We start from the raw sequence: 22,500 nt of genomic DNA on the forward strand, positions 1-22,500 counted from the left end.
CATGTAGTGTTTTTACCTTTTTCATGACATTTATTTTGATACAGCCAAATGCAGGTTTTGTGCACTTCACTTTTCCGTTGGGCATTCGCGTAGAACCCTATTCCAGTTACGGCCAGATTCTTTTAGAATAGTGGTCCCCAACCTTTCTTGCGCCACGGACCGGCTACGCGTCAGAAATATTTTTGCGGACCTGCCTTTATATATATAAATAAACAATAAATCAATATAAATAAATACTACATTTATAATAAGTATATATACCGTATTTGCCGGTGTATTGGTCGACCTTTTTCGATCCAAAATCGACCGAAAAAAATCGACCTCGACTTATACACCGAGTCATGAAATTTAACTTCGTATTCATCGCTTCAAATGTGATGGTAACCAAGGCCGTTTCTCATGCATCTCATTGTGCGTTGCATTTAGAAAATTTGAACCGGGCGGCGTGCGCGAGTGCGCGGCCCGCTGGAAGTCGAATGAGGCGCCGCGACCACCTCCGCGGTGCTTATAAACAGCCGATCCGCTCGGCGGGGGCTATTTTCGGCCACTTGGCTCGTGCGCACGGCCTCCCGGATGTGCCGGGCGGGTGCGCGAGCTCGCCGGCCGCTGGAAGTCGAATGAGGCGCCGCGACCACCTCCGCGGTGCTTATAAACAGCCGATCCGCTCGGCGGGGGCTATTTTCGGCCACTTGGCTCGTGCGCACGGCCTCCCGGATGTGCCGGGCGGGTGCGCGAGCTCGCCGGCCGCTGGAAGTCGAATGAGGCGCCGCGACCACCTCCGCGGTGCTTATAAACAGCCGATCCGCTCGGCGGGGGCTATTGTCGGCCACTTGGCTCGTGCGCACGGCCTCCCGGATGTACCGGGCGGGTGCGCGAGCTCGCCGGCCGCTGGAAGTCGAATGAGGCGCCGCGACCACCTCCGCGGTGCTTATAAACAGCCGATCCGCTCGGCGGGGGCTATTTTCGGCCACTTGGCTCGTGCGCACGGCCTCCCGGATGTGCCGGGCGGGTGCGCGAGCTCGCCGGCCGCTGGAAGTCGAATGAGGCGCCGCGACCACCTCCGCGGTGCTTATAAACAGCCGATCCGCTCGGCGGGGGCTATTTTCGGCCACTTGGCTCGTGCGCACGGCCTCCCGGATGTGCCGGGCGGGTGCGCGAGCTCGCCGGCCGCTGGAAGTCGAATGGGGCGCCGCGACCACCTCCGCGGTGCTTATAAACAGCCGATCCGCTCGGCGGGGGCTATTTTCGGCCACTTGGCTCGTGCGCACGGCCTCCCGGATGTGCCGGGCGGGTGCGCGAGCTCGCCGGCCGCTGGAAGTCGAATGAGGCGCCGCGACCACCTCCGCGGTGCTTATAAACAGCCGATCCGCTCGGCGGGGGCTATTTTCGGCCACTTGGCTCGTGCGCACGGCCTCCCGGATGTGCCGGGCGGGTGCGCGAGCTCGCCGGCCGCTGGAAGTCGAATGAGGCGCCGCGACCACCTCCGCGGTGCTTATAAACAGCCAATCCGCTCGGCGGGGGCTATTTTCGGCCACTTGACTCGTGCGCACGGCCTCCCGGATGTGCCGGGCGGGTGCGCGAGCTCGCCGGCCGCTGGAAGTCGAATGAGGCGCCGCGACCACCTCCGCGGTGCTTATAAACAGCCGATCCGCTCGGCGGGGGCTATTTTCGGCCACTTGGCTCGTGCGCACGGCCTCCCGGATGTGCCGGGCGGGTGCGCGAGCTCGCCGGCCGCTGGAAGTCGAATGAGGCGCCGCGGCCACCTCCGCGGTGCTTATAAACAGCCGATCCGCTCGGCGGGGGCTATTTTCGGCCACTTGGCTCGTGCGCACGGCCTCCCGGATGTGCCGGGCGGGTGCGCGGGCTCGCCGGCCGCTGGAAGTCGAATGAGGCGCCGCGACCACCTCCGCGGTGCTTATAAACAGCCGATCCGCTCGGCGGGGGCTATTTTCGGCCACTTGGCTCGTGCGCACGGCCTCCCGGATGTGCCGGGCGGGTGCGCGAGCTCGCCGGCCGCTGGAAGTCGAATGAGGCGCCGCGACCACCTCCGCGGTGCTTATAAACAGCCGATCTGCTCGGCGGGGGCTATTTTCGGCCACTTGGCTCGTGCGCACGGCCTCCCGGATGTGCCGGGCGGGTGCGCGGGCTCGCCGGCCGCTGGAAGTCGAATGAGGCGCCGCGACCACCTCCGCGGTGCTTATAAACAGCCGATCCGCTCGGCGGGGGCTATTTTCGGCCACTTGGCTCGTGCGCACGGCCTCCCGGATGTGCCGGGCGGGTGCGCGAGCTCGCCGGCCGCTGGAAGTCGAATGAGGCGCCGCGACCACCTCCGCGGTGCTTATAAACAGCCGATCCGCTCGGCGGGGGCTATTTTCGGACACTTGGCTCGTGCGCACGGCCTCCCGGATGTGCCGGGCGGGTGCGCGAGCTCGCCGGCCGCTGGAAGTCGAATGAGGCGCCGCAACCACCTCCGCGGTGCTTATAAACAGCCGATCCGCTCGGCGGGGGCTATTTTCGGCCACTTGGCTCGTGCGCACGGCCTCCCGGATGTGCCGGGCGGGTGCGCGAGCTCGCCGGCCGTTGGAAGTCGAATGAGGCGCCGCGACCACCTCCGCGGTGCTTATAAACAGCCGATCCGCTCGGCGGGGGCTATTTTCGGCCACTTGGCTCGTGCGCACGGCCTCTCGGATGTGCCGGGCGGGTGCGCGAGCTCGCCGGCCGCTGGAAGTCGAATGAGGCGCCGCGACCACCTCCGCGGTGCTTATAAACAACCGATCCGCTCGGCGGGGGCTATTTTCGGCCACTTGGCTCGTGCGCACGGCCTCCCGGATGTGCCGGGCGGGTGCGCGAGCTCGCCGGCCGCTGGAAGTCGAATGAGGCGCCGCGACCACCTCCGCGGTGCTTATAAACAGCCGATCCGCTCGGCGGGGGCTATTTTCGGCCACTTGGCTCGTGCGCACGGCCTCCCGGATGTGCCGGGCGGGTGCGCGAGCTCGCCGGCCGCTGGAAGTCGAATGAGGCGCCCGACCACCTCCGCGGTGCTTATAAACAGCCGATCCGCTCGGCGGGGGCTATTTTCGGCCACTTGGCTCGTGCGCACGGCCTCCCGGATGTCCCGGGCGGGTGCGCGAGCTCGCCGGCCGCTGGAAGTCGAATGAGGCGCCGCGACCACCTCCGCGGTGCTTATAAACAGCCGATCCGCTCGGCGGGGGCTATTTTCGGCCACTTGGCTCGTGCGCACGGCCTCCCGGATGTGCCGGGCGGGTGCGCGAGCTCGCCGGCCGCTGGAAGTCCAATGAGGCGCCGCGATCTCCTCCGCGGTGCTTATAAAGTGCCGATCCGCTCGGCTTGGAGCTATTTCCGGCCTCCCGTTGGTGCCGGGCGGCGTGCGCGAGCTCGCCGGCCGCGATCTCCTCCGCGGTGCTTATAAACAGCAGCATGCGCACGGCCTCCCAGAATTTGAACACATTTCGTCAATAAATTTCGCATATTGAATTTTGAAGTTTAATATAATGCAACAATTGAGCTCGACTTATACAAAGGATATATCATAAAATCGTAAATTTCCGTCGAATTTTAGGGGGTCGACTTATACACCGAGTCGACCTGTACACCGGCAAATACGGTAAATACGATTAAATAAAATGATACGACTGGCATAAAAACAAATATAAACCACATAAAAATAAAAGTCACCATTACGTTGAATTATTGGGAGCACCGAGCTTGTTTCTCAGAAACGAGCCGGTCCCATCCAGGCGTAATCGGAGACAATGAAACCCGAAGTGGTTAAGGTTTGTCTTTTAATGCAGGATGCTTGGTCTCCATGTGCCGAAGCAGTTTTGAAGGCTTCATTGGCTCGCTCGCTAGTTTCAGGGGCGATTGTGTCTATAAAATGCAAAATGTTGGGTCACCTCACGGCTTACGGCCATACTACCCTGAGAACGCCCGATCTCGTCCGATCTCGGAAGCTAAGCAGGGTCGGGCCTGGTTAGTACTTGGATGGGAGACCGCCTGGGAATACCAGGTGCTTTAAGCTTTTTCTTTTTCTTATGTGCACTTCAATCGTTTAAGAAGCTATTTTTTACAACACCCATCACGAATGGCATCCGGAAACAGCAAGCCTAATTTAAACTCCGACATTGAAACTATAACACGAGTTTGAAAGCTATATTATGTGGTGACATCCACAGCATTGTAGTTAAATTTTTTACCGCTAGAGAGCAGACTATGTACAGTGAGCATGGCTCCCTGTGAACTCAAAGCAGCAGGCTTGACTTGTAAAAGAACCCAACACAACACTTCCATGAAGTGTTTTTAAACTTTTCAAGGCATTTATTTTGATTCAGCAAAATGCAGGTCGCAACGGCAAATTCGTGCTACCGCATAAAAAGCTGTCAATAACTTTTCATGATAGCCATGTTTCCAGAAAACACCAAAAGCCTTGGAAGAAAGACTGTTTCGGCCCTGGTTGTAAAAAAAACAAAAAAAAACAAAAGTGAAGGGTGACCGTCCGGGAATACCAGGTGCTGAAAGCCTTTTTTTTTTTTTTTTTTCCCACGTCAATTGTGAAAGGAAACTTTTACCACAGCCATCAAGTCCCGCCGCTGCTTGGCATGGTTTCAGGGGCGATTGTGTCTATAAAATGAAAAATTCTGAGCGGTCTCACGGCTTACGGCCATACTACCCTGAGAGCGCCCGATCTCGTCCGATCTCGGAGGCTAAGCAGGGTCGGGCCTGGTTAGTACTTGGATGGGAGACCGCCTGGGAATACCAGTTACCGTAAGCTTTTTTTTTTTTTTTTTTTTTCTTATGTGCACTTCAATCGTTTAAGCCAAGAACTTTTTACAGCACCCATCAAGAATGGCATTCGGAAACTGCAAGCCTAGTTTGAACTCCGACACTGAAACTACAACACGAGTTTAAAACCTACATTGTGTGGCGACAGCCATAGCATTGCAGTTCACGTTTTTACCGCTAGAGGACAGACTATGTACAGTGAATAAAGAGCATGGCTCCCTGTGAACTCAAAGCAGCAGTCTTTACTTGTAAAAGATCCCAGCACAACACATTGTGCTTCCATGTAGTGTTTTTACCTTTTTCATGACATTTATTTTGATACAGCCAAATGCAGGTTTTGTGCACTTCACTTTTCCGTTGGGCATTCGCGTAGAACCCTATTCCAGTTACGGCCAGATTCTTTTAGACTAGTGGTACCCAAACTTTCTTGCGCCACGGACCGGCTACGCGTCAGAAATATTTTTGCGGACCTGCCTTTATATATATAAATAAACAATAAATCTATATAAATAAATACTACATTTATAATAAATATATATAAATAGGATTAAATAAAATGATACGACTGGCATAAAAACAAATATAAACCACATAAAAATAAAAGTCACCATTACGTTGAATTATTGGGAGCACCGAGCTTGTTTCTCAGAAACGAGCCGGTCCCATCCAGGCGTAATCGGAGACAATGAAACCCAAAGTGGTTAAGGTTTGTCTTTTAATGCAGGATGCTTGGTCTCCATGTGCCGAAGCAGTTTTGAAGGCTTCATTGGCTTGCTCGCTAGTTTCAGGGGCGATTGTGTCTATAAAATGCAAAATGTTGGGTCACCTCACGGCTTACGGCCATACTACCCTGAGAACGCCTGATCTCGTCTGATCTCCGAAGCTAAGCAGGGTTGGGCCTGGTTAGTACTTGGATTGGAGACTGCCTGGGAATACCAGGTGCTGTAAGCTTTTTCTTTTTCTTATGTGCACTTCAAGCTCTTTTTTTTTTTTTTCTTATGTGCACTTCAATCGTTTAAGCCAAGAACTTTTTACAGCACCCATCACGAATGGCATTCGGAAACTGCAAGCCTAGTTTGAACTCCGACACTGAAACTACAACACGAGTTAAAAACCTCTATGTACAGTGAATAAAGAGCATGGCTCCCTGTGAACTCAAAGCAGCAGTCTTTACTTGTAAAAGAACCCAGCACAACACATTGCGCTTCCATGTAGTGTTTTTACCTTTTTCATGACATTTATTTTGATACAGCCAAATGCAGGTTTTGTGCACTTCACTTTTCCGTTGGGCATTCGCGTAGAACCCTATTCCAGTTACGGCCAGATTCTTTTAGACTAGTGGTCCCCAACCTTTCTTGCGCCACGGACCGGCTACGCGTCAGAAATATTTTTGCGGACCTCCCTTTATATATATAAATAAACAATAAATCTATATAAATAAATACTACATTTATAATAAGTATATATACCGTATTTGCCGGTGTATTGGTCGACCTTTTTCGATCCAAAATCGACCGAAAAAAATCGACCTCGACTTATACACCGAGTCATAAAATTTAACTTCGTACTCATCGCTTCAAATGTGATGGTAACCAAGGCCGTTTCTCATGCATCTCATTGTGCGTTGCACTTAGAAAATTTGAACCGGGCGGCGTGCGCGAGTGCGCGGCCCGCTGGAAGTCGAATGAGGCGCCGCGACCACCTCCGCGGTGCTTATAAACAGCCGATCCGCTCGGCGGGGGCTATTTTCGGCCACTTGGCTCGTGCGCACGGCCTCCCGGATGTGCCGGGCGGGTGCGCGATCTCGCCGGCCGCTGGAAGTCGAATGAGGCGCCGCGACCACCTCCGCGGTGCTTATAAACAGCCGATCCGCTCGGCGGGGGCTATTTTCGGCCACTTGGCTCGTGCGCACAGCCTCCCGGATGTGCCGGGCGGGTGCGCGAGCTCGCCGGCCGCTGGAAGTCGAATGAGGCGCCGCGACCACCTCCGCGGTGCTTATAAACAGCCGATCCGCTCGGCGGGGGCTATTTTCGGCCACTTGGCTCGTGCGCACGGCCTCCCGGATGTGCCGGGCGGGTGCGCGAGCTCGCCGGCCGCTGGAAGTCGAATGAGGCGCCGCGGCCACCTCCGCGGTGCTTATAAACAGCCGATCCGCTCGGCGGGGGCTATTTTCGGCCACTTGGCTCGTGCGCACGGCCTCCCGGATGTGCCGGGCGGGTGCGCAGGCTCGCCGGCCGCTGGAAGTCGAATGAGGCGCCGCGACCACCTCCGCGGTGCTTATAAACAGCCGATCCGCTCGGCGGGGGCTATTTTCGGCCACTTGGCTCGTGCGCACGGCCTCCCGGATGTGCCGGGCGGGTGCACGATCTCGCCGGCCGCTGGAAGTCGAATGAGGCGCCGCGACCACCTCCGCGGTGCTTATAAACAGCCGATCCGCTCGGCGGGGGCTATTTTCGGCCACTTGGCTCGTGCGCACAGCCTCCCGGATGTGCCGGGCGGGTGCGCGAGCTCGCCGGCCGCTGGAAGTCGAATGAGGCGCCGCGACCACCTCCGCGGTGCTTATAAACAGCCGATCCGCTCGGCGGGGGCTATTTTCGGCCACTTGGCTCGTGCGCACGGCCTCCCGGATGAGCCGGGCGGGTGCGCGAGCTCGCCGGCCGCTGGAAGTCGAATGAGGCGCCGCGGCCACCTCCGCGGTGCTTATAAACAGCCGATCCGCTCGGCGGGGGCTATTTTCGGCCACTTGGCTCGTGCGCACGGCCTCCCGGATGTGCCGGGCGGGTGCGCGGGCTCGCCGGCCGCTGGAAGTCGAATGAGGCGCCGCGACCACCTCCGCGGTGCTTATAAACAGCCGATCCGCTCGGCGGGGGCTATTTTCGGCCACTTGGCTCGTGCGCACGGCCTCCCGGATGTGCCGGGCGGGTGCGCGAGCTCGCCGGCCGCTGGAAGTCGAATGAGGCGCCGCGACCACCTCCGCGGTGCTTATAAACAGCCGATCTGCTCGGCGGGGGCTATTTTCGGCCACTTGGCTCGTGCGCACGGCCTCCCGGATGTGCCGGGCGGGTGCGCGGGCTCGCCGGCCGCTGGAAGTCGAATGAGGCGCCGCGACCACCTCCGCGGTGCTTATAAACAGCCGATCCGCTCGGCGGGGGCTATTTTCGGCCACTTGGCTCGTGCGCACGGCCTCCCGGATGTGCCGGGCGGGTGCGCGAGCTCGCCGGCCGCTGGAAGTCGAATGAGGCGCCGCGACCACCTCCGCGGTGCTTATAAACAGCCGATCCGCTCGGCGGGGGCTATTTTCGGACACTTGGCTCGTGCGCACGGCCTCCCGGATGTGCCGGGCGGGTGCGCGAGCTCGCCGGCCGCTGGAAGTCGAATGAGGCGCCGCAACCACCTCCGCGGTGCTTATAAACAGCCGATCCGCTCGGCGGGGGCTATTTTCGGCCACTTGGCTCGTGCGCACGGCCTCCCGGATGTGCCGGGCGGGTGCGCGAGCTCGCCGGCCGCTGGAAGTCGAATGAGGCGCCGCGACCACCTCCGCGGTGCTTATAAACAACCGATCCGCTCGGCGGGGGCTATTTTCGGCCACTTGGCTCGTGCGCACGGCCTCCCGGATGTGCCGGGCGGGTGCGCGAGCTCGCCGGCCGCTGGAAGTCGAATGAGGCGCCGCGACCACCTCCGCGGTGCTTATAAACAGCCGATCCGCTCGGCGGGGGCTATTTTCGGCCACTTGGCTCGTGCGCACGGCCTCCCGGATGTGCCGGGCGGGTGCGCGAGCTCGCCGGCCGCTGGAAGTCGAATGAGGCGCCCGACCACCTCCGCGGTGCTTATAAACAGCCGATCCGCTCGGCGGGGGCTATTTTCGGCCACTTGGCTCGTGCGCACGGCCTCCCGGATGTGCCGGGCGGGTGCGCGAGCTCGCCGGCCGCTGGAAGTCGAATGAGGCGCCGCGACCACCTCCGCGGTGCTTATAAACAGCCGATCCGCTCGGCGGGGGCTATTTTCGGCCACTTGGCTCGTGCGCACGGCCTCCCGGATGTGCCGGGCGGGTGCGCGAGCTCGCCGGCCGCTGGAAGTCCAATGAGGCGCCGCGATCTCCTCCGCGGTGCTTATAAAGTGCCGATCCGCTCGGCTTGGAGCTATTTCCGGCCTCCCGTTGGTGCCGGGCGGCGTGCGCGAGCTCACCGGCCGCGATCTCCTCCGCGGTGCTTATAAACAGCAGCATGCGCACGGCCTCCCAGAATTTGAACACATTACGTCAATAAATTTCGCATATTGAATTTTGAAGTTTAATATAATGCAACAATTGAGCTCGACTTATACAAAGGATATATCATAAAATCGTAAATTTCCGTCGAATTTTAGGGGGTCGACTTATACACCGAGTCGACCTGTACACCGGCAAATACGGTAAATACGATTAAATAAAATGATACGACTGGCATAAAAACAAATATAAACCACATAAAAATAAAAGTCACCATTACGTTGAATTATTGGGAGCACCGAGCTTGTTTCTCAGAAACGAGCCGGTCCCATCCAGGCGTAATCGGAGACAATGAAACCCGAAGTGGTTAAGGTTTGTCTTTTAATGCAGGATGCTTGGTCTCCATGTGCCGAAGCAGTTTTGAAGGCTTCATTGGCTCGCTCGCTAGTTTCAGGGGCGATTGTGTCTATAAATTGCAAAATGTTGGGTCACCTCACGGCTTACGGCCATACTACCCTGAGAACGCCCGATCTCGTCCGACCTCGGAAGCTAAGCAGGGTCGGGCCTGGTTAGTACTTGGATGGGAGACCGCCTGGGAATACCAGGTGCTGTAAGCTTTTTCTTTTTCTTATGTGCACTTCAATCGTTTAAGAAGCTATTTTTTACAACACCCATCACGAATGGCATCCGGAAACAGCAAGCCTAATTTAAACTCCGACATTGAAACTATAACACGAGTTTGAAAGCTATATTATGTGGTGACATCCACAGCATTGTAGTTAAATCTTTTACCGCTAGAGAGCAGACTATGTACAGTGAGCATGGCTCCCTGTGAACTCAAAGCAGCAGGCTTGACTTGTAAAAGAACCCAACACAACACTTCCATGAAGTAATTGTACTAAGTTCATTTTGTTTTTCCTTATTTAATCACTTCACTGGTTTCTTTTATATCAAACAAATTGTTTTAGGTTATTCACCTGACATGTTGATCCATCAGCTGATAAAGACGCGTCACCATCACATCTGTGACACTCTGATGAAGGCGGAAGAAACCGCCGAAACATGTCAGGTGAATAACCTAAAACAATTTGTTTGATATAAAAGAAACCAGTGAAGTGACTTCCATGAAGTGTTTTTAAACTTTTCAAGGCATTTATTTTGATTCAGCAAAATGCAGGTCGCAACGGCAAATTCGTGCTACCGCATAAAAAGCTGTCAATAACTTTTCATGATAGCCATGTTTCCAGAAAACACCAAAAGCCTTGGAAGAAAGCCTGTTTCGGCCCTGGTTGTAAAAAAAAACAAAAAAAAAACAAAAGGGAAGGGTGACCGTCCGGGAATACCAGGTGCTGAAAGCCTTTTTTTTTTTTTTTTCCCACGTCAATTGTGAAAGGAAACTTTTACCACAGCCATCAAGTCCCGCCGCTGCTTGGCATGGTTTCAGGGGCGATTGTGTCTATAAAATGAAAAATTCTGAGCGGTGTCACGGCTTACGGCAATACTACCCTGAGAGCGCCTGCTCTCGTCCGATCTCGGAGGCTAAGCAGGGTCGGGCCTGGTTAGTACTTGGATGGGAGACCGCCTGGGAATACCAGTTACCGTAAACTTTTTTTTTTTTTTCTTATGTGCACTTCAATCGTTTAAGCCAAGAACTTTTTACAGCACCCATCACGAATGGCATTCGGAAACTGCAAGCCTAGTTTGAACTCCGACACTGAAACTACAACACGAGTTTAAAACCTACATTGTGTGGCGACAGCCATAGCATTGCAGTTCACGTTTTTACCGCTAGAGGACAGACTATGTACAGTGAATAAAGAGCATGGCTCCCTGTGAACTCAAAGCAGCAGTCTTTACTTGTAAAAGAACCCAGCACAACACATTGCGCTTCCATGTAGTGTTTTTACCTTTTTCATGACATTTATTTTGATACAGCCAAATGCAGGTTTTGTGCACTTCACTTTTCCGTTGGGCATTCGCGTAGAACCCTATTCCAGTTACGGCCAGATTCTTTTAGACTAGTGGTCCCCAAACTTTCTTGCGCCACGGACCGGCTACGCGTCAGAAATATTTTTGCGGACCTGCCTTTATATATATAAATAAACAATAAATCTATATAAATAAATACTACATTTATAATAAATATATATAAATAGGATTAAATAAAATGATACGACTGGCATAAAAACAAATATAAACCACATAAAAATAAAAGTCACCATTACGTTGAATTATTGGGAGCACCGAGCTTGTTTCTCAGAAACGAGCCGGTCCCATCCAGGCGTAATCGGAGACAATGAAACCCGAAGTGGTTAAGGTTTGTCTTTTAATGCAGGATGCTTGGTCTCCATGTGCCGAAGCAGTTTTGAAGGCTTCATTGGCTTGCTCGCTAGTTTCAGGGGCGATTGTGTCTATAAAATGCAAAATGTTGGGTCACCTCACGGCTTACGGCCATACTACCCTGAGAACGCCTGATCTCGTCTTATCTCGGAAGCTAAGCAGGGTCGGGCCTGGTTAGTACTTGGATGGGAGACTGCCTGGGAATACCAGGTGCTGTAAGCTTTTTCTTTTTCTTATGTGCACTTCAAGCTCTTTTTTTTTTTTTTTCTTATGTGCACTTCAATCGTTTAAGCCAAGACCTTTTTACAACACCCATCACGAATGGCATTCGGAAACTGCAAGCCTAGTTTGAACTCCGACACTGAAACTACAACACGAGTTCAAAACCTCTATGTACAGTGAATAAAGAGCATGGCTCCCTGTGAACTCAAAGCAGCAGTCTTTACTTGTAAAAGAACCCAGCACAACACATTGCGCTTCCATGTAGTGTTTTTACCTTTTTCATGACATTTATTTTGATACAGCCAAATGCAGGTTTTGTGCACTTCACTTTTCCGTTGGGCATTCGCGTAGAACCCTATTCCAGTTACGGCCAGATTCTTTTAGACTAGTGGTCCCCAACCTTTCTTGCGCCACGGACCGGCTACGCGTCAGAAATATTTTTGCGGACCTGCCTTTATATATATAAATAAACAATAAATCAATATAAATAAATACTACATTTATAATAAGTATATATACCGTATTTGCCGGTGTATTGGTCGACCTTTTTCGATCCAAAATCGACCGAAAAAAATCGACCTCGACTTATACACCGAGTCATGAAATTTAACTTCGTATTCATCGCTTCAAATGTGATGGTAACCAAGGCCGTTTCTCATGCATCTCATTGTGCGTTGCATTTAGAAAATTTGAACCGGGCGGCGTGCGCGAGTGCGCGGCCCGCTGGAAGTCGAATGAGGCGCCGCGACCACCTCCGCGGTGCTTATAAACAGCCGATCCGCTCGGCGGGGGCTATTTTCGGCCACTTGGCTCGTGCGCACGGCCTCCCGGATGTGCCGGGCGGGTGCGCGAGCTCGCCGGCCGCTGGAAGTCGAATGAGGCGCCGCGACCACCTCCGCGGTGCTTATAAACAGCCGATCCGCTCGGCGGGGGCTATTTTCGGCCACTTGGCTCGTGCGCACGGCCTCCCGGATGTGCCGGGCGGGTGCGCGAGCTCGCCGGCCGCTGGAAGTCGAATGAGGCGCCGCGACCACCTCCGCGGTGCTTATAAACAGCCGATCCGCTCGGCGGGGGCTATTGTCGGCCACTTGGCTCGTGCGCACGGCCTCCCGGATGTACCGGGCGGGTGCGCGAGCTCGCCGGCCGCTGGAAGTCGAATGAGGCGCCGCGACCACCTCCGCGGTGCTTATAAACAGCCGATCCGCTCGGCGGGGGCTATTTTCGGCCACTTGGCTCGTGCGCACGGCCTCCCGGATGTGCCGGGCGGGTGCGCGAGCTCGCCGGCCGCTGGAAGTCGAATGAGGCGCCGCGACCACCTCCGCGGTGCTTATAAACAGCCGATCCGCTCGGCGGGGGCTATTTTCGGCCACTTGGCTCGTGCGCACGGCCTCCCGGATGTGCCGGGCGGGTGCGCGAGCTCGCCGGCCGCTGGAAGTCGAATGGGGCGCCGCGACCACCTCCGCGGTGCTTATAAACAGCCGATCCGCTCGGCGGGGGCTATTTTCGGCCACTTGGCTCGTGCGCACGGCCTCCCGGATGTGCCGGGCGGGTGCGCGAGCTCGCCGGCCGCTGGAAGTCGAATGAGGCGCCGCGACCACCTCCGCGGTGCTTATAAACAGCCGATCCGCTCGGCGGGGGCTATTTTCGGCCACTTGGCTCGTGCGCACGGCCTCCCGGATGTGCCGGGCGGGTGCGCGAGCTCGCCGGCCGCTGGAAGTCGAATGAGGCGCCGCGACCACCTCCGCGGTGCTTATAAACAGCCAATCCGCTCGGCGGGGGCTATTTTCGGCCACTTGACTCGTGCGCACGGCCTCCCGGATGTGCCGGGCGGGTGCGCGAGCTCGCCGGCCGCTGGAAGTCGAATGAGGCGCCGCGACCACCTCCGCGGTGCTTATAAACAGCCGATCCGCTCGGCGGGGGCTATTTTCGGCCACTTGGCTCGTGCGCACGGCCTCCCGGATGTGCCGGGCGGGTGCGCGAGCTCGCCGGCCGCTGGAAGTCGAATGAGGCGCCGCGGCCACCTCCGCGGTGCTTATAAACAGCCGATCCGCTCGGCGGGGGCTATTTTCGGCCACTTGGCTCGTGCGCACGGCCTCCCGGATGTGCCGGGCGGGTGCGCGGGCTCGCCGGCCGCTGGAAGTCGAATGAGGCGCCGCGACCACCTCCGCGGTGCTTATAAACAGCCGATCCGCTCGGCGGGGGCTATTTTCGGCCACTTGGCTCGTGCGCACGGCCTCCCGGATGTGCCGGGCGGGTGCGCGGGCTCGCCGGCCGCTGGAAGTCGAATGAGGCGCCGCGACCACCTCCGCGGTGCTTATAAACAGCCGATCCGCTCGGCGGGGGCTATTTTCGGCCACTTGGCTCGTGCGCACGGCCTCCCGGATGTGCCGGGCGGGTGCGCGAGCTCGCCGGCCGCTGGAAGTCGAATGAGGCGCCGCGACCACCTCCGCGGTGCTTATAAACAGCCGATCTGCTCGGCGGGGGCTATTTTCGGCCACTTGGCTCGTGCGCACGGCCTCCCGGATGTGCCGGGCGGGTGCGCGGGCTCGCCGGCCGCTGGAAGTCGAATGAGGCGCCGCGACCACCTCCGCGGTGCTTATAAACAGCCGATCCGCTCGGCGGGGGCTATTTTCGGCCACTTGGCTCGTGCGCACGGCCTCCCGGATGTGCCGGGCGGGTGCGCGAGCTCGCCGGCCGCTGGAAGTCGAATGAGGCGCCGCGACCACCTCCGCGGTGCTTATAAACAGCCGATCCGCTCGGCGGGGGCTATTTTCGGACACTTGGCTCGTGCGCACGGCCTCCCGGATGTGCCGGGCGGGTGCGCGAGCTCGCCGGCCGCTGGAAGTCGAATGAGGCGCCGCAACCACCTCCGCGGTGCTTATAAACAGCCGATCCGCTCGGCGGGGGCTATTTTCGGCCACTTGGCTCGTGCGCATGGCCTCCCGGATGTGCCGGGCGGGTGCGCGAGCTCGCCGGCCGTTGGAAGTCGAATGAGGCGCCGCGACCACCTCCGCGGTGCTTATAAACAGCCGATCCGCTCGGCGGGGGCTATTTTCGGCCACTTGGCTCGTGCGCACGGCCTCTCGGATGTGCCGGGCGGGTGCGCGAGCTCGCCGGCCGCTGGAAGTCGAATGAGGCGCCGCGACCACCTCCGCGGTGCTTATAAACAACCGATCCGCTCGGCGGGGGCTATTTTCGGCCACTTGGCTCGTGCGCACGGCCTCCCGGATGTGCCGGGCGGGTGCGCGAGCTCGCCGGCCGCTGGAAGTCGAATGAGGCGCCGCGACCACCTCCGCGGTGCTTATAAACAGCCGATCCGCTCGGCGGGGGCTATTTTCGGCCACTTGGCTCGTGCGCACGGCCTCCCGGATGTGCCGGGCGGGTGCGCGAGCTCGCCGGCCGCTGGAAGTCGAATGAGGCGCCCGACCACCTCCGCGGTGCTTATAAACAGCCGATCCGCTCGGCGGGGGCTATTTTCGGCCACTTGGCTCGTGCGCACGGCCTCCCGGATGTGCCGGGCGGGTGCGCGAGCTCGCCGGCCGCTGGAAGTCGAATGAGGCGCCGCGACCACCTCCGCGGTGCTTATAAACAGCCGATCCGCTCGGCGGGGGCTATTTTCGGCCACTTGGCTCGTGCGCACGGCCTCCCGGATGTGCCGGGCGGGTGCGCGAGCTCGCCGGCCGCTGGAAGTCCAATGAGGCGCCGCGATCTCCTCCGCGGTGCTTATAAAGTGCCGATCCGCTCGGCTTGGAGCTATTTCCGGCCTCCCGTTGGTGCCGGGCGGCGTGCGCGAGCTCGCCGGCCGCGATCTCCTCCGCGGTGCTTATAAACAGCAGCATGCGCACGGCCTCCCAGAATTTGAACACATTACGTCAATAAATTTCGCATATTGAATTTTGAAGTTTAATATAATGCAACAATTGAGCTCGACTTATACAAAGGATATATCATAAAATCGTAAATTTCCGTCGAATTTTAGGGGGTCGACTTATACACCGAGTCGACCTGTACACCGGCAAATACGGTAAATACGATTAAATAAAATGATACGACTGGCATAAAAACAAATATAAACCACATAAAAATAAAAGTCACCATTACGTTGAATTATTGGGAGCACCGAGCTTGTTTCTCAGAAACGAGCCGGTCCCATCCAGGCGTAATCGGAGACAATGAAACCCGAAGTGGTTAAGGTTTGTCTTTTAATGCAGGATGCTTGGTCTCCATGTGCCGAAGCAGTTTTGAAGGCTTCATTGGCTCGCTCGCTAGTTTCAGGGGCGATTGTGTCTATAAATTGCAAAATGTTGGGTCACCTCACGGCTTACGGCCATACTACCCTGAGAACGCCCGATCTCGTCCGACCTCGGAAGCTAAGCAGGGTCGGGCCTGGTTAGTACTTGGATGGGAGACCGCCTGGGAATACCAGGTGCTGTAAGCTTTTTCTTTTTCTTATGTGCACTTCAATCGTTTAAGAAGCTATTTTTTACAACACCCATCACGAATGGCATCCGGAAACAGCAAGCCTAATTTAAACTCCGACATTGAAACTATAACACGAGTTTGAAAGCTATATTATGTGGTGACATCCACAGCATTGTAGTTAAATCTTTTACCGCTAGAGAGCAGACTATGTACAGTGAGCATGGCTCCCTGTGAACTCAAAGCAGCAGGCTTGACTTGTAAAAGAACCCAACACAACACTTCCATGAAGTAATTGTACTAAGTTCATTTTGTTTTTCCTTATTTAATCACTTCACTGGTTTCTTTTATATCAAACAAATTGTTTTAGGTTATTCACCTGACATGTTGATCCATCAGCTGATAAAGACGCGTCACCATCACATCTGTGACACTCTGATGAAGGCGGAAGAAACCGCCGAAACATGTCAGGTGAATAACCTAAAACAATTTGTTTGATATAAAAGAAACCAGTGAAGTGACTTCCATGAAGTGTTTTTAAACTTTTCAAGGCATTTATTTTGATTCAGCAAAATGCAGGTCGCAACGGCAAATTCGTGCTACCGCATAAAAAGCTGTCAATAACTTTTCATGATAGCCATGTTTCCAGAAAACACCAAAAGCCTTGGAAGAAAGCCTGTTTCGGCCCTGGTTGTAAAAAAAAACAAAAAAAAAAAACAAAAGGGAAGGGTGACCGTCCGGGAATACCAGGTGCTGAAAGCCTTTTTTTTTTTTTTTTTCCCACGTCAATTGTGAAAGGAAACTTTTACCACAGCCATCAAGTCCCGCCGCTGCTTGGCATGGTTTCAGGGGCGATTGTGTCTATAAAATGAAAAATTCTGAGCGGTCTCACGGCTTACGGCAATACTACCCTGAGAGCGCCTGCTCTCGTCCGATCTCGGAGGCTAAGCAGGGTCGGGCCTGGTTAGTACTTGGATGGGAGACCGCCTGGGAATACCAGTTACCGTAAACTTTTTTTTTTTTTTTTTTTTCTTATGTGCACTTCAATCGTTTAAGCCAAGAACTTTTTACAGCACCCATCACGAATGGCATTCGGAAACTGCAAGCCTAGTTTGAACTCCGACACTGAAACTACAACACGAGTTTAAAACCTACATTGTGTGGCGACAGCCATAGCATTGCAGTTCACGTTTTTACCGCTAGAGGACAGACTATGTACAGTGAATAAAGAGCATGGCTCCCTGTGAACTCAAAGCAGCAGTCTTTACTTGTAAAAGAACCCAGCACAACACATTGCGCTTCCATGTAGTGTTTTTACCTTTTTCATGACATTTATTTTGATACAGCCAAATGCAGGTTTTGTGCACTTCACTTTTCCGTTGGGCATTCGCGTAGAACCCTATTCCAGTTACGGCCAGATTCTTTTAGACTAGTGGTCCCCAAACTTTCTTGCGCCACGGACCGGCTACGCGTCAGAAATATTTTTGCGGACCTGCCTTTATATATATAAATAAACAATAAATCTATATAAATAAATACTACATTTATAATAAATATATATAAATAGGATTAAATAAAATGATACGACTGGCATAAAAACAAATATAAACCACATAAAAATAAAAGTCACCATTACGTTGAATTATTGGGAGCACCGAGCTTGTTTCTCAGAAACGAGCCGGTCCCATCCAGGCGTAATCGGAGACAATGAAACCCGAAGTGGTTAAGGTTTGTCTTTTAATGCAGGATGCTTGGTCTCCATGTGCCGAAGCAGTTTTGAAGGCTTCATTGGCTTGCTCGCTAGTTTCAGGGGCGATTGTGTCTATAAAATGCAAAATGTTGGGTCACCTCACGGCTTACGGCCATACTACCCTGAGAACGCCTGATCTCGTCTTATCTCGGAAGCTAAGCAGGGTCGGGCCTGGTTAGTACTTGGATGGGAGACTGCCTGGGAATACCAGGTGCTGTAAGCTTTTTCTTTTTCTTATGTGCACTTCAAGCTCTTTTTTTTTTTTTTTCTTATGTGCACTTCAATCGTTTAAGCCAAGACCTTTTTACAACACCCATCACGAATGGCATTCGGAAACTGCAAGCCTAGTTTGAACTCCGACACTGAAACTACAACACGAGTTCAAAACCTCTATGTACAGTGAATAAAGAGCATGGCTCCCTGTGAACTCAAAGCAGCAGTCTTTACTTGTAAAAGAACCCAGCACAACACATTGCGCTTCCATGTAGTGTTTTTACCTTTTTCATGACATTTATTTTGATACAGCCAAATGCAGGTTTTGTGCACTTCACTTTTCCGTTGGGCATTCGCGTAGAACCCTATTCCAGTTACGGCCAGATTCTTTTAGACTAGTGGTCCCCAACCTTTCTTGCGCCACGGACCGGCTACTCGTCAGAAATATTTTTGCGGACCTGCCTTTATATATATAAATAAACAATAAATCAATATAAATAAATACTACATTTATAATAAGTATATATACCGTATTTGCCGGTGTATTGGTCGACCTTTTTCGATCCAAAATCGACCGAAAAAAATCGACCTCGACTTATACACCGAGTCATGAAATTTAACTTCGTATTCATCGCTTCAAATGTGATGGTAACCAAGGCCGTTTCTCATGCATCTCATTGTGCGTTGCATTTAGAAAATTTGAACCGGGCGGCGTGCGCGAGTGCGCGGCCCGCTGGAAGTCGAATGAGGCGCCGCGACCACCTCCGCGGTGCTTATAAACAGCCGATCCGCTCGGCGGGGGCTATTTTCGGCCACTTGGCTCGTGCGCACGGCCTCCCGGATGTGCCGGGCGGGTGCGCGAGCTCGCCGGCCGCTGGAAGTCGAATGAGGCGCCGCGACCACCTCCGCGGTGCTTATAAACAGCCGATCCGCTCGGCGGGGGCTATTTTCGGCCACTTGGCTCGTGCGCACGGCCTCCCGGATGTGCCGGGCGGGTGCGCGAGCTCGCCGGCCGCTGGAAGTCGAATGAGGCGCCGCGACCACCTCCGCGGTGCTTATAAACAGCCGATCCGCTCGGCGGGGGCTATTGTCGGCCACTTGGCTCGTGCGCACGGCCTCCCGGATGTACCGGGCGGGTGCGCGAGCTCGCCGGCCGCTGGAAGTCGAATGAGGCGCCGCGACCACCTCCGCGGTGCTTATAAACAGCCGATCCGCTCGGCGGGGGCTATTTTCGGCCACTTGGCTCGTGCGCACGGCCTCCCGGATGTGCCGGGCGGGTGCGCGAGCTCGCCGGCCGCTGGAAGTCGAATGAGGCGCCGCGACCACCTCCGCGGTGCTTATAAACAGCCGATCCGCTCGGCGGGGGCTATTTTCGGCCACTTGGCTCGTGCGCACGGCCTCCCGGATGTGCCGGGCGGGTGCGCGAGCTCGCCGGCCGCTGGAAGTCGAATGGGGCGCCGCGACCACCTCCGCGGTGCTTATAAACAGCCGATCCGCTCGGCGGGGGCTATTTTCGGCCACTTGGCTCGTGCGCACGGCCTCCCGGATGTGCCGGGCGGGTGCGCGAGCTCGCCGGCCGCTGGAAGTCGAATGAGGCGCCGCGACCACCTCCGCGGTGCTTATAAACAGCCGATCCGCTCGGCGGGGGCTATTTTCGGCCACTTGGCTCGTGCGCACGGCCTCCCGGATGTGCCGGGCGGGTGCGCGAGCTCGCCGGCCGCTGGAAGTCGAATGAGGCGCCGCGACCACCTCCGCGGTGCTTATAAACAGCCAATCCGCTCGGCGGGGGCTATTTTCGGCCACTTGACTCGTGCGCACGGCCTCCCGGATGTGCCGGGCGGGTGCGCGAGCTCGCCGGCCGCTGGAAGTCGAATGAGGCGCCGCGACCACCTCCGCGGTGCTTATAAACAGCCGATCCGCTCGGCGGGGGCTATTTTCGGCCACTTGGCTCGTGCGCACGGCCTCCCGGATGTGCCGGGCGGGTGCGCGAGCTCGCCGGCCGCTGGAAGTCGAATGAGGCGCCGCGGCCACCTCCGCGGTGCTTATAAACAGCCGATCCGCTCGGCGGGGGCTATTTTCGGCCACTTGGCTCGTGCGCACGGCCTCCCGGATGTGCCGGGCGGGTGCGCGGGCTCGCCGGCCGCTGGAAGTCGAATGAGGCGCCGCGACCACCTCCGCGGTGCTTATAAACAGCCGATCCGCTCGGCGGGGGCTATTTTCGGCCACTTGGCTCGTGCGCACGGCCTCCCGGATGTGCCGGGCGGGTGCGCGAGCTCGCCGGCCGCTGGAAGTCGAATGAGGCGCCGCGACCACCTCCGCGGTGCTTATAAACAGCCGATCTGCTCGGCGGGGGCTATTTTCGGCCACTTGGCTCGTGCGCACGGCCTCCCGGATGTGCCGGGCGGGTGCGCGGGCTCGCCGGCCGCTGGAAGTCGAATGAGGCGCCGCGACCACCTCCGCGGTGCTTATAAACAGCCGATCCGCTCGGCGGGGGCTATTTTCGGCCACTTGGCTCGTGCGCACGGCCTCCCGGATGTGCCGGGCGGGTGCGCGAGCTCGCCGGCCGCTGGAAGTCGAATGAGGCGCCGCGACCACCTCCGCGGTGCTTATAAACAGCCGATCCGCTCGGTGGGGGCTATTTTCGGACACTTGGCTCGTGCGCACGGCCTCCCGGATGTGCCGGGCGGGTGCGCGAGCTCGCCGGCCGCTGGAAGTCGAATGAGGCGCCGCAACCACCTCCGCGGTGCTTATAAACAGCCGATCCGCTCGGCGGGGGCTATTTTCGGCCACTTGGCTCGTGCGCACGGCCTCCCGGATGTGCCGGGCGGGTGCGCGAGCTCGCCGGCCGTTGGAAGTCGAATGAGGCGCCGCGACCACCTCCGCGGTGCTTATAAACAGCCGATCCGCTCGGCGGGGGCTATTTTCGGCCACTTGGCTCGTGCGCACGGCCTCTCGGATGTGCCGGGCGGGTGCGCGAGCTCGCCGGCCGCTGGAAGTCGAATGAGGCGCCGCGACCACCTCCGCGGTGCTTATAAACAACCGATCCGCTCGGCGGGGGCTATTTTCGGCCACTTGGCTCGTGCGCACGGCCTCCCGGATGTGCCGGGCGGGTGTGCGAGCTCGCCGGCCGCTGGAAGTCGAATGAGGCGCCGCGACCACCTCCGCGGTGCTTATAAACAGCCGATCCGCTCGGCGGGGGCTATTTTCGGCCACTTGGCTCGTGCGCACGGCCTCCCGGATGTGCCGGGCGGGTGCGCGAGCTCGCCGGCCGCTGGAAGTCGAATGAGGCGCCCGACCACCTCCGCGGTGCTTATAAACAGCCGATCCGCTCGGCGGGGGCTATTTTCGGCCACTTGGCTCGTGCGCACGGCCTCCCGGATGTGCCGGGCGGGTGCGCGAGCTCGCCGGCCGCTGGAAGTCGAATGAGGCGCCGCGACCACCTCCGCGGTGCTTATAAACAGCCGATCCGCTCGGCGGGGGCTATTTTCGGCCACTTGGCTCGTGCGCACGGCCTCCCGGATGTGCCGGGCGGGTGCGCGAGCTCGCCGGCCGCTGGAAGTCCAATGAGGCGCCGCGATCTCCTCCGCGGTGCTTATAAAGTGCCGATCCGCTCGGCTTGGAGCTATTTCCGGCCTCCCGTTGGTGCCGGGCGGCGTGCGCGAGCTCGCCGGCCGCGATCTCCTCCGCGGTGCTTATAAACAGCAGCATGCGCACGGCCTCCCAGAATTTGAACACATTTCGTCAATAAATTTCGCATATTGAATTTTGAAGTTTAATATAATGCAACAATTGAGCTCGACTTATACAAAGGATATATCATAAAATCGTAAATTTCCGTCGAATTTTAGGGGGTCGACTTATACACCGAGTCGACCTGTACACCGGCAAATACGGTAAATACGATTAAATAAAATGATACGACTGGCATAAAAACAAATATAAACCACATAAAAATAAAAGTCACCATTACGTTGAATTATTGGGAGCACCGAGCTTGTTTCTCAGAAACGAGCCGGTCCCATCCAGGCGTAATCGGAGACAATGAAACCCGAAGTGGTTAAGGTTTGTCTTTTAATGCAGGATGCTTGGTCTCCATGTGCCGAAGCAGTTTTGAAGGCTTCATTGGCTCGCTCGCTAGTTTCAGGGGCGATTGTGTCTATAAATTGCAAAATGTTGGGTCACCTCACGGCTTACGGCCATACTACCCTGAGAACGCCCGATCTCGTCCGACCTCGGAAGCTAAGCAGGGTCGGGCCTGGTTAGTACTTGGATGGGAGACCGCCTGGGAATACCAGGTGCTGTAAGCTTTTTCTTTTTCTTATGTGCACTTCAATCGTTTAAGAAGCTATTTTTTACAACACCCATCACGAATGGCATCCGGAAACAGCAAGCCTAATTTAAACTCCGACATTGAAACTATAACACGAGTTTGAAAGCTATATTATGTGGTGACATCCACAGCATTGTAGTTAAATCTTTTACCGCTAGAGAGCAGACTATGTACAGTGAGCATGGCTCCCTGTGAACTCAAAGCAGCAGGCTTGACTTG

The 22,500-nt window shown here is 56.2% G+C and overlaps 8 non-coding genes and 2 pseudogenes across 8 annotated transcripts; all 10 read left to right on the plus strand.

Annotated features, from left to right (window-relative positions):
* The first annotated feature begins 3,920 nt into the window (after positions 1 to 3,920).
* LOC125976541 (5S ribosomal RNA) lies at positions 3,921 to 4,039 on the plus strand. The gene has a single exon (XR_007484414.1). It is a non-coding gene; the product is annotated as a 5S ribosomal RNA (ribosomal RNA).
* A 631-nt stretch (positions 4,040 to 4,670) lies between these two features.
* On the plus strand, positions 4,671 to 4,789 carry LOC125976315 (5S ribosomal RNA). Its single transcript, XR_007484238.1, has one exon. It is a non-coding gene; the product is annotated as a 5S ribosomal RNA (ribosomal RNA).
* An 843-nt stretch (positions 4,790 to 5,632) lies between these two features.
* On the plus strand, positions 5,633 to 5,751 carry LOC125976306 (5S ribosomal RNA). Its single transcript, XR_007484229.1, has one exon. It is a non-coding gene; the product is annotated as a 5S ribosomal RNA (ribosomal RNA).
* A 3,754-nt stretch (positions 5,752 to 9,505) lies between these two features.
* Positions 9,506 to 9,624, plus strand: LOC125976445 (5S ribosomal RNA). Its single transcript, XR_007484332.1, has one exon. It is a non-coding gene; the product is annotated as a 5S ribosomal RNA (ribosomal RNA).
* Positions 9,625 to 10,495: 871 nt separating this feature from the next.
* On the plus strand, positions 10,496 to 10,614 carry LOC125976390 (5S ribosomal RNA; annotated as a pseudogene).
* Positions 10,615 to 11,450: 836 nt separating this feature from the next.
* LOC125976347 (5S ribosomal RNA) lies at positions 11,451 to 11,569 on the plus strand. Its single transcript, XR_007484270.1, has one exon. It is a non-coding gene; the product is annotated as a 5S ribosomal RNA (ribosomal RNA).
* Positions 11,570 to 15,888: 4,319 nt separating this feature from the next.
* Positions 15,889 to 16,007, plus strand: LOC125976457 (5S ribosomal RNA). Its single transcript, XR_007484343.1, has one exon. It is a non-coding gene; the product is annotated as a 5S ribosomal RNA (ribosomal RNA).
* An 874-nt stretch (positions 16,008 to 16,881) lies between these two features.
* LOC125976391 (5S ribosomal RNA) lies at positions 16,882 to 17,000 on the plus strand (annotated as a pseudogene).
* An 842-nt stretch (positions 17,001 to 17,842) lies between these two features.
* Positions 17,843 to 17,961, plus strand: LOC125976348 (5S ribosomal RNA). Its single transcript, XR_007484271.1, has one exon. It is a non-coding gene; the product is annotated as a 5S ribosomal RNA (ribosomal RNA).
* A 4,178-nt stretch (positions 17,962 to 22,139) lies between these two features.
* Positions 22,140 to 22,258, plus strand: LOC125976469 (5S ribosomal RNA). The gene has a single exon (XR_007484354.1). It is a non-coding gene; the product is annotated as a 5S ribosomal RNA (ribosomal RNA).
* The last annotated feature ends 242 nt before the right edge of the window (positions 22,259 to 22,500 follow it).

This window comes from Syngnathus scovelli, chromosome 10 (genome assembly GCF_024217435.2).
Source record: "Syngnathus scovelli strain Florida chromosome 10, RoL_Ssco_1.2, whole genome shotgun sequence".
NCBI classification, from domain to species: Eukaryota; Metazoa; Chordata; class Actinopteri; order Syngnathiformes; family Syngnathidae; genus Syngnathus; species Syngnathus scovelli.